The sequence below is a fragment of the Channa argus genome, unplaced genomic scaffold (genome assembly GCF_033026475.1).
Source record: "Channa argus isolate prfri unplaced genomic scaffold, Channa argus male v1.0 Contig013, whole genome shotgun sequence".
In the NCBI taxonomy this organism is placed as follows: Eukaryota; Metazoa; Chordata; class Actinopteri; order Anabantiformes; family Channidae; genus Channa; species Channa argus.
The window spans coordinates 632,285-640,511 of NW_027125232.1; the positions used below are offsets into that span (position 1 = coordinate 632,285).

The following is an 8,227-nucleotide window of genomic DNA, read 5'->3' on the forward strand; positions in this document are numbered from 1 at the left end:
CTAAAGAGCCTGCAATTAATCCAAAATGCTGCAGCAAGAGTGCTGACTGGAACTAGCAAGAGAGATCATATTTCACCTTCACTAGCTTCTCTCCATTGGCTTCCAATTAAATGTAGAATAGAATTTGAAACCCTGCTTCTTACATATAAAGCTCTGAATGGTCAGGCTCCATCATATTTAGAAGACCTCATAGCACCATATCATCCCAGTAGACCACTTTGCTCTCAGAATGCAGGCCTACTTGTGGTTCCCAGAATTTCCAAAAGTAGAATGGGAGGTAGAGCCTTTAGCTATCAAGCTCCTCTCTTGTGAAACCAGCTCCCAGTTCAGATTCGGGAAGCAGACAGCCTCTCTACTTTTAAGTCTAGGCTTAAAACCTTCCTTTTTAATAAAGCATATAGTTATTTATAGTTATGCTGCCATAGGCTTAGACTGCTGGGGGACCCACCCCCCAATGCACTGAGCTCCTTTCCTCCTCTTGACCATCTCTCCTCTCCTCTCATCCCGCAATTGTCACCACTGCATGTCATTAACTCTGTGTGTTCTCTCCCGTAGTTGTCTTTGTCATCCTCTGTCCCCTTCTCTCTGTCCCTTTCTGCAGGTGTCCCCCGGCTTTGAAGCTGTGTGTCTTCCAGCGTGAAGCTACTGGTCCTACCAATCTGCCCAATGTTTTGTTGTTGCTTTTTGTTGCTCTGTTCTTTTCCCTCTCCCCTTTCCACTCACCCCAACCGGTCGAGGCAAATGGCCGTCCACCCTGAGCCTGGTTCTGCTGGAGGTTTCTTCCGTTAAAGGGAGTTTTTCCTCTCCACTGTTGCCTATGGCTTGCTCCAGGGGGAATTGTTGGGTTCTCTTTATATATCTTTATAATCTTTACTTTATTCTGTAAAGTGCCCTGAGATGACTTTGTTGTGAATTGGCACTATATAAATAAAGTTGAATTGAATTGAACTCACTATATCTACTGCATATGGGGCCATTATTGTGTTACCCAAAGCCAACATGGCATGTCTCACATTATGCTCTGTATAGGAAGCAACTGTTTGGTGGAAGAACTGATGAGTAAAGGTGATTGAGATGCCCCAGTGGCCTAATGGATAAGGCACTGGCCTCCTAAGCCAGGGATTGTGGGTTCAAGTCCCATCTGGGGTGGTTGACAGCAGAGTGGCGCAGCGGAAGCGTGCTGGGCCCATAACCCAGAGGTCGATGGATCGGAACCATCCTCTGCTAACTGTGTTTTGTAAGCTGACTTAGGGCCTTTACAACCTCTTAGTAAAGTGAACCAGATACAGAAAGTACATATTCACCTACTATACAATTCCAGATGCATATCAGCTTGGGAATGCAATTATTGTATATTTCACATTCTTTTCTCTGCTCTTTCAAATGCTTTCCTCCATCTTACTATACTAACTGCTTTTATTGTCATTATTGTGCTACCCAAAGGGTTCGAGTCCAATCTGGGGTACAATGCCAGTTTCATATCAGCATGGCAATCTAGTTTCTACGTGTTTCACATCTTTTTCTTTGCACTTTTAAAAATTTCCCTTCTACTCACTATATCTACTGCATTTGGGGCCATTATTGTGTTACCCAAAGCCAACATGGCATGTCTCACATTATGCTCTGTCTAGGAAGCAACTGTTTGGTGGAAGAACTGATGAGTAAAGGTGTTTGAGAGGCCCCAGTGGCCTAACGGATAAGGCACTGGCCTCCTAAGCCAGGGATTGTCGGTTCAAGTCCCATCTGGGGTGGTTGACAGCAGAGTGGCGCAGCGGAAGCGTGCTGGGCCCATAACCCAGAGGTCGATGGATCGAAACCATCCTCTGCTAACTGTGTTTTGTAAGCTGACTTAGGGCCTTTACAACCTCTTAGTAAAGTGAACCAGATACAGAAAGTACATATTCACCTACTATACAATTCCAGATGCATATCAGCTTGGGAATGCAATTATTGTATATTTCACATTCTTTTCTCTGCTCTTTCAAATGCTTTCCTCCATCTTACTATACTAACTGCTTTTATTGTCATTATTGTGTTACCCAAAGGGTTCGAGTCCAATCTGGGGTACAATGCCAGTTTCATATCAGCATGGCAATCTAGTTTCTACGTGTTTCACATCTTTTTCTTTGCACTTTTAAAAATTTCCCTTCTACTCACTATATCTACTGCATTTGGGGCCATTATTGTGTTACCCAAAGCCAACATGGCATGTCTCACATTATGCTCTGTCTAGGAAGCAACTGTTTGGTGGAAGAACTGATGAGTAAAGGTGTTTGAGAGGCCCCAGTGGCCTAATGGATAAGGCACTGGCCTCCTAAGCCAGGGATTGTGGGTTCAAGTCCCATCTGGGGTGGTTGACAGCAGAGTGGCGCAGCGGAAGCGTGCTGGGCCCATAACCCAGAGGTCGATGGATCGAAACCATCCTCTGCTAACTGTGTTTTGTAAGCTGACTTAGGGCCTTTGCAACTTTTTAGTAAAGTGAACCAGATACAGAATGTACATATTCACCTACTGTACAATTCCAGATGCATATCAGCTTGGGAATGCAATTTTTGTATATTTCACATTCTTTTCTCTGCTCTTTCAAATGCTTTCCTCAATCTTACTATACTAACTGCTTTTATTGTCATTATTGTGTTACCCAAAGGGTTCGAGTCCAATCTGGTTTGGTTGAAAGCAGATTGGCGCAGCAGAAGTGTGCTGGGCCCATAACCCAGAGTTCGATGGATTGAATCCATCCTCTGCTAACTGTGTTTTGTAAAGTGATTTAGAGCCTTTACAATGTCTTAGTAAAATGAACCAGATAAGGACAGTACATATTCATCTACTGTACAATTCCAGATGCATATCAGCTTGGGAATGCAATTTTTGTATATTTCAAATTCCTTTCTCTGCTCTTTCAAATGCTTTCGTCCATCTTACTATACTAACTGCTTTTATTGTCATTATTGTGTTACCCAAAGGGTTCGAGTCCAATCTGGTGTACAATGCCAGTTTCATCTCAGCATGGCAATCTATTTTCTACGTATTTCACATCTTTCCCCTTCTACTCACTATATCTACTGCATTTGGGGCCATTACTGTGTTACCCAAAGCCAACATGGCATGTCTCACATTATGCTCTATATAGGAAGCAACTGTTAGTTGGAAGAACTGAGGAGTAAAGGTGTTTGTGATTCCCCAGTGGCCTAATGGATAATGCACTGGCCTCCTAAGCCAGGGATTGTGGGTTCGAGTCCCATCTGGGGTGGTTGACAGCAGAGTGGCGCAGCAGAAGCGTGCTGGGCCCATAACCCAGAGGTCAATAGATTGAAACCATCCTTTGCTAACTGTGTTTTGTAAGCTGACTTAGGGCCCTTACAACCTTTAAGTAAAGTGATCCAGATACAGAAAGTACATATTCACCTACTGTAATATTCCAGATGCATATCAGCTTGGGAATGCAATTTTTGTATATTTCACATTCTTTTCTCTGCTCTTTCAAATGCTTTCCTCCATCTTACTATACTAACTGCTTTTATTGTCATTATTGTGTTACCCAAAGGGTTCGAGTCCAATCTGGCGTGGTTGAAAGCAGAGTGGCGCAGCGGAAGCGTGCTGGGCCCATAACCCAGAGGTCGATGGATCGAAACCATCCTCTGCTAACTGTGTTTTGTAAGCTGACTTAGGGCCTTTACAACCTTTTAGTAAAGTGAACCAGATACAGAAAATACATATTCGCCTACTGTACAATTCCAGATGCATATCAGCTTGGGAATGCAATTTTTGTATATTTCACATTCTTTTCTCTGCTCTTTCAAATGCTTTCCTCCATCTTACTATACTAACTGCTTTTATTGTCATTATTGTGTTACCCAAAGGGTTCGAGTCCAATCTGGTGTGGTTGAAAGCAGAGTGGCGCAGCGGAAGCGTGCTGGGCCCAAAACCCAGAGGTCGATGGATCGAAACCATCCTCTGCTAACTGTGTTTTGTAAGCTGACTTAGGGCCTTTACAACCTCTTAGTAAAGTGAACCAGATACAGAAAGTACATATTCACCTACTGTACAATTCCAGATGCATATCCGCTTGGGAATGCAATTATTGTATATTTCACATTCTTTTCTCTGCTCTTTCAAATGCTTTCCTCCATCTTACTATACTAACTGCTTTTATTGTCATTATTGTGCTACCCAAAGGGTTCGAGTCCAATCTGGGGTACAATGCCAGTTTCATATCAGCATGGCAATCTAGTTTCTACGTGTTTCACATCTTTTTCTTTGCATTTTTAAAAATTTCCCTTCTACTCACTATATCTACTGCATTTGGGGCCATTATTGTGTTACCCAAAGCCAACATGGCATGTCTCACATTATGCTCTGTCTAGGAAGCAACTGTTTGGTGGAAGAACTGATGAGTAAAGGTGTTTGAGATGCCCCAGTGGCCTAATGGATAAGGCACTGGCGTTGAGTGAGGATTTTTAACTATAAGCTTTATCAAAAAGGAAAGTTTTAAGCCTAGTCTTAAAAGTAGAGAGGGTGTCTGCTCCCCGAATTTGGATTGGAAGCTGGTTCCACAGGAGAGGAGCTTGATAGCTAAAGGCTCTGCCTCCCATTCTACTTTTGCAAACTCTGGGAACCACAAGTAGGCCAGTATTTTGGGATCGAAGTGGTCTAATTGGGCGATACAGGACTATGAGATCTTTTAAATATGATGGAGCTTGACCATTAAGAGCTTTGTATGTAAGGAGGAGGGTTTTGAACTCTATTCTAGATTTTATGGGAAGCCAATGAAGAGAAGCTAGTGAAGGTGAAATATGATCTCTCTTTCCTAATCCAGTCAGCACTCTTGCTGCAGCATTTTGGATTAATTGAAGGCTTTTTAGAGAGTTATTAGGACACCCCAGAAGTAGGGAATTACAGTAGTCCAACCTAGAAGTAACAAATGCATGGACCAGTTTTTCGGCATCACTTTGAGACAGGATGCTTCTAATTTTAGCAATGTTCCGTAGGTGGAAGAAGGCTGTTCTAGACATTTGTCTTTTATGTGACGTAAACGCCAAATCTTGGTCAAAGATAACTCCAAGGTTCCTCACCGTAGTACTAGAGGCCAAAGTTATGTCATCTAGAGTAACTATATTGTTAGACAGCATATTTCTCATGTTTTTAGGCCCAAAGAGGATGATTTCAGTTTTGTCTGAATTTAGAAGTAGGAAATTGTAGGACATCCAGTTCTTTATGTCTTTTAGACATGCTTCAAATTTGACTAATTGGTTAGTATCTTCTGGTTTCACAGATAAATAGAGCTGGGTATCATCTGCATATCAGTGGAAGTTTATGGAATGTTTCCTAATGATTTTGCCTAAAGGTGACATGTAGAGATTAAAAAGTATTGGTCCTAACACAGAGCCCTGTGGAACTCCATAGCTGACTTTGGTGCATAAAGAAGAGTCATCATTAACATGAACAAGTTGGAATCTGTCTGACAGATAAGATTTAAACCAATGTAATGTGGTTCCTTTAATCCCAAATCCATGTTCTAGTCTCTGTAATAAAATGTTGTGGTCAATGGTGTCAAATGCGGCACTAAGGTCTAGTAAGACGAGTACAGACACAAGTCCATTATCTGAAGCCAGGAGAAGATCATTGGAGACTTTTACCAGTGCTGTTTCTGTACTGTGATGAGCTCTAAATCCTGACTGAAAGTCTTCATACAAATTATTCCTGTAAAGGTGATCACATAATTGTTTTGCAACTACTTTTTCAAGGATTTTAGAAATAAACGGGAGATTTGATATTGGTCTATAGTTGGCTAAATCCCCTGGATCAAGACAAGGTTTTTTAAGTAATGGTTTGATTACAGCAACTTTATAGGCCTTTGGTACATAGCCAGTTTCTAAAGATAGGTTAATCAAATCTAATATGAAAGTGTCTATTAAAGGTAGAACATCTTTAAGCAATTTGGTTGGAACAGGGTCTAAAAGACATGTTGTTAGTTTTGAGGAGGCGGTAGTTGAACTTAGCTCAGTGAGATCTATGGGTGAAAAGCAGTCTAAGATGGATTGGGGCCTTATTGAGGATTCTATAGCTGTTGTACATGAAGATCTAGCCGTAATATTTGTAGGGAGGATCTGGTGAATCTTTTCCCTAATGGCTACAATTTTACTAGTAAAGAAAGTCATAAAGTCATTGCTGCTCAAAGTTAAGGGAATACTAGGCTCAACAGAACTATGGCTCTTAGTCAGCCTGGCTACAGTGCTGAACAGAAACCGGGGGTTGTTCTTGTTTTCCTCTATTAATGCGGAATAATATGCTGTTCTGGCATCACGGAGAGCTTTTTTGTATGTTTTTAAACTGTTTTTCCAGGCTAACCGGGATTCTTCTAAATTAGTGGAACGCCACTTCCTCTCTAACTTTCGTGTTGCCTGCTTTAAGCTGTGCATTTGTGAATTGTACCATGGAGGTCGGCTCCTCTGATTCACTGCCTTCTATTTCAAAGGGGCAACTGTATCTAGTATCCTACGCAGTGAGGCGGCAGAATCGTCAACTAAATAATCAATTTGCACAGGAGTAAGATGGCTACTCACCATAGTATTGACACATGGTGGTGAAAAAGATGAAGAAATAATTTCTTTAAATGTATTCACAGCATTTTCAGATAAACATCTGCTGTAGTGGAATTTTTTCCTAACTGCTGTATAGTCCGTTATTGTAAATTCAAATGTTATTAGAAAATGGTCAGACAGAAGAGAATTATGAGGAAATACTATTAAATTATCAGTTTCAATGCCATATGTAAGGACAAGGTCTAACGTGTGACTAAAACAATGAGTGGGTTTATTTACATTTTGGGAAAAACCAATTGAATCTAATAATGAATTAAACGCAGTGCTCAGACAGTTACTGTCAGCATCTACATGAATGTTAAAGTCACCCACTATAATGACTTTATCTGTACTAAGCACTAAATCAGATAGAAAATCAGAAAATTCAATCAAAAACTCTGAATAAGGGACTGGAGGACGGTACACGATAACAAATAATAGTGGTTTTTGAGTTTTCCAGTTTGGGTGTGAAAGGCTAAGAGTAAGACTCTCAAATGAGGTATAACTATGTTTAGGTCTAGGAATTATTGATAAGCTAGAGTGAAATATTGCTGCTACTCCTCCACCTCGGCCTGTGCATCTAGGAACATGATAATTAATATGACTTTGGGGGGTTGACTCATTTAAACTGACATATTCTTCCTGCTGCAACCGCGTTTCAGTGAGACAAAATAAACCAATTTGATGATCATTTATCAAGTCATTTACTAACAAAGATTTAGAAGAGAGAGATCTGATATTTAATAATCCACATTTGAAAGTTTTGGGTTTTGGTTCAGTATGAGCAGTTGTATTACCCAAAGGGTTCGAGTCCAATCTGGTGTGGTTCAAAGCAGAGTGGCGCAGCGGAAGCGTGCTGGGCCCATAACCCAGAGGTCGATGGATCGAAACCATCCTCTGCTAACTGTGTTTTGTAAGCTGACTTAGGGCCTTTACAACCTTTTAGTAAAGTGAACCAGATACAGAAAGTACATATTCACCTACTGTACAATTCCAGATGCATATGAGCTTGGGAATGCAATTTTTGTATATTTCACATTCTTTTCTCTGCTCTTTCAAATGCTTTCCTCCATCTTACTATACTAACTGCGTTTATTGTCATTATTGTGTTACCCAAAGGGTTCGAGTCCCATCTGGAGTGGTTGACAGCAGAGTGGCGCAGCGGAAGCGTGCTGGGCCCATAACCCAGAGGTCGATGGATCGAAACCATCCTCTGCTAACTGTGTTTTGTAAGCTGACTTAGGGCCTTTACAATCTTTTAGTAAAGTGAACCAGATACAGAAAGTACATATTCACCTACTGTACAATTCCAGATGCATATCAGCTTGGGAATGCAATTTTTGTATATTTCACATTCTTTTCTCTGCTCTTTCAAATGCTTTCCTCCATCTTACTATACTAACTGCTTTTATTGTCATTATTGTGTTACCCAAAGGGTTAGAGTCCCATCTGGGGTGGTTGACAGCAGAGTGGCGCAGCGGAAGCGTGCTGGGCCCATAACCCAGAGGTCGATGGATCGAAACCATCCTCTGCTAACTGTGTTTTGTAAGCTGACTTAGGGCCTTTACAACCTTTTAGTAAAGTGAACCAGATACAGAAAGTACATATTCACCTACTGTACAATTCCAGATGCATATCAGCTTGGG

The 8,227-nt window shown here is 41.2% G+C and overlaps 3 non-coding genes across 3 annotated transcripts; all 3 read left to right on the plus strand.

Moving 5' to 3' along the window:
* The first annotated feature begins 1,076 nt into the window (after positions 1 to 1,076).
* Positions 1,077 to 1,149, plus strand: trnar-ccu (transfer RNA arginine (anticodon CCU)). Its single transcript has one exon. It is a non-coding gene; the product is annotated as a tRNA-Arg (tRNA).
* Positions 1,150 to 2,280: 1,131 nt separating this feature from the next.
* Positions 2,281 to 2,353, plus strand: trnar-ccu (transfer RNA arginine (anticodon CCU)). The gene has a single exon. It is a non-coding gene; the product is annotated as a tRNA-Arg (tRNA).
* Positions 2,354 to 3,888: 1,535 nt separating this feature from the next.
* Positions 3,889 to 3,960, plus strand: trnal-caa (transfer RNA leucine (anticodon CAA)). The gene has a single exon. It is a non-coding gene; the product is annotated as a tRNA-Leu (tRNA).
* Positions 3,961 to 8,227: the final 4,267 nt, after the last annotated feature.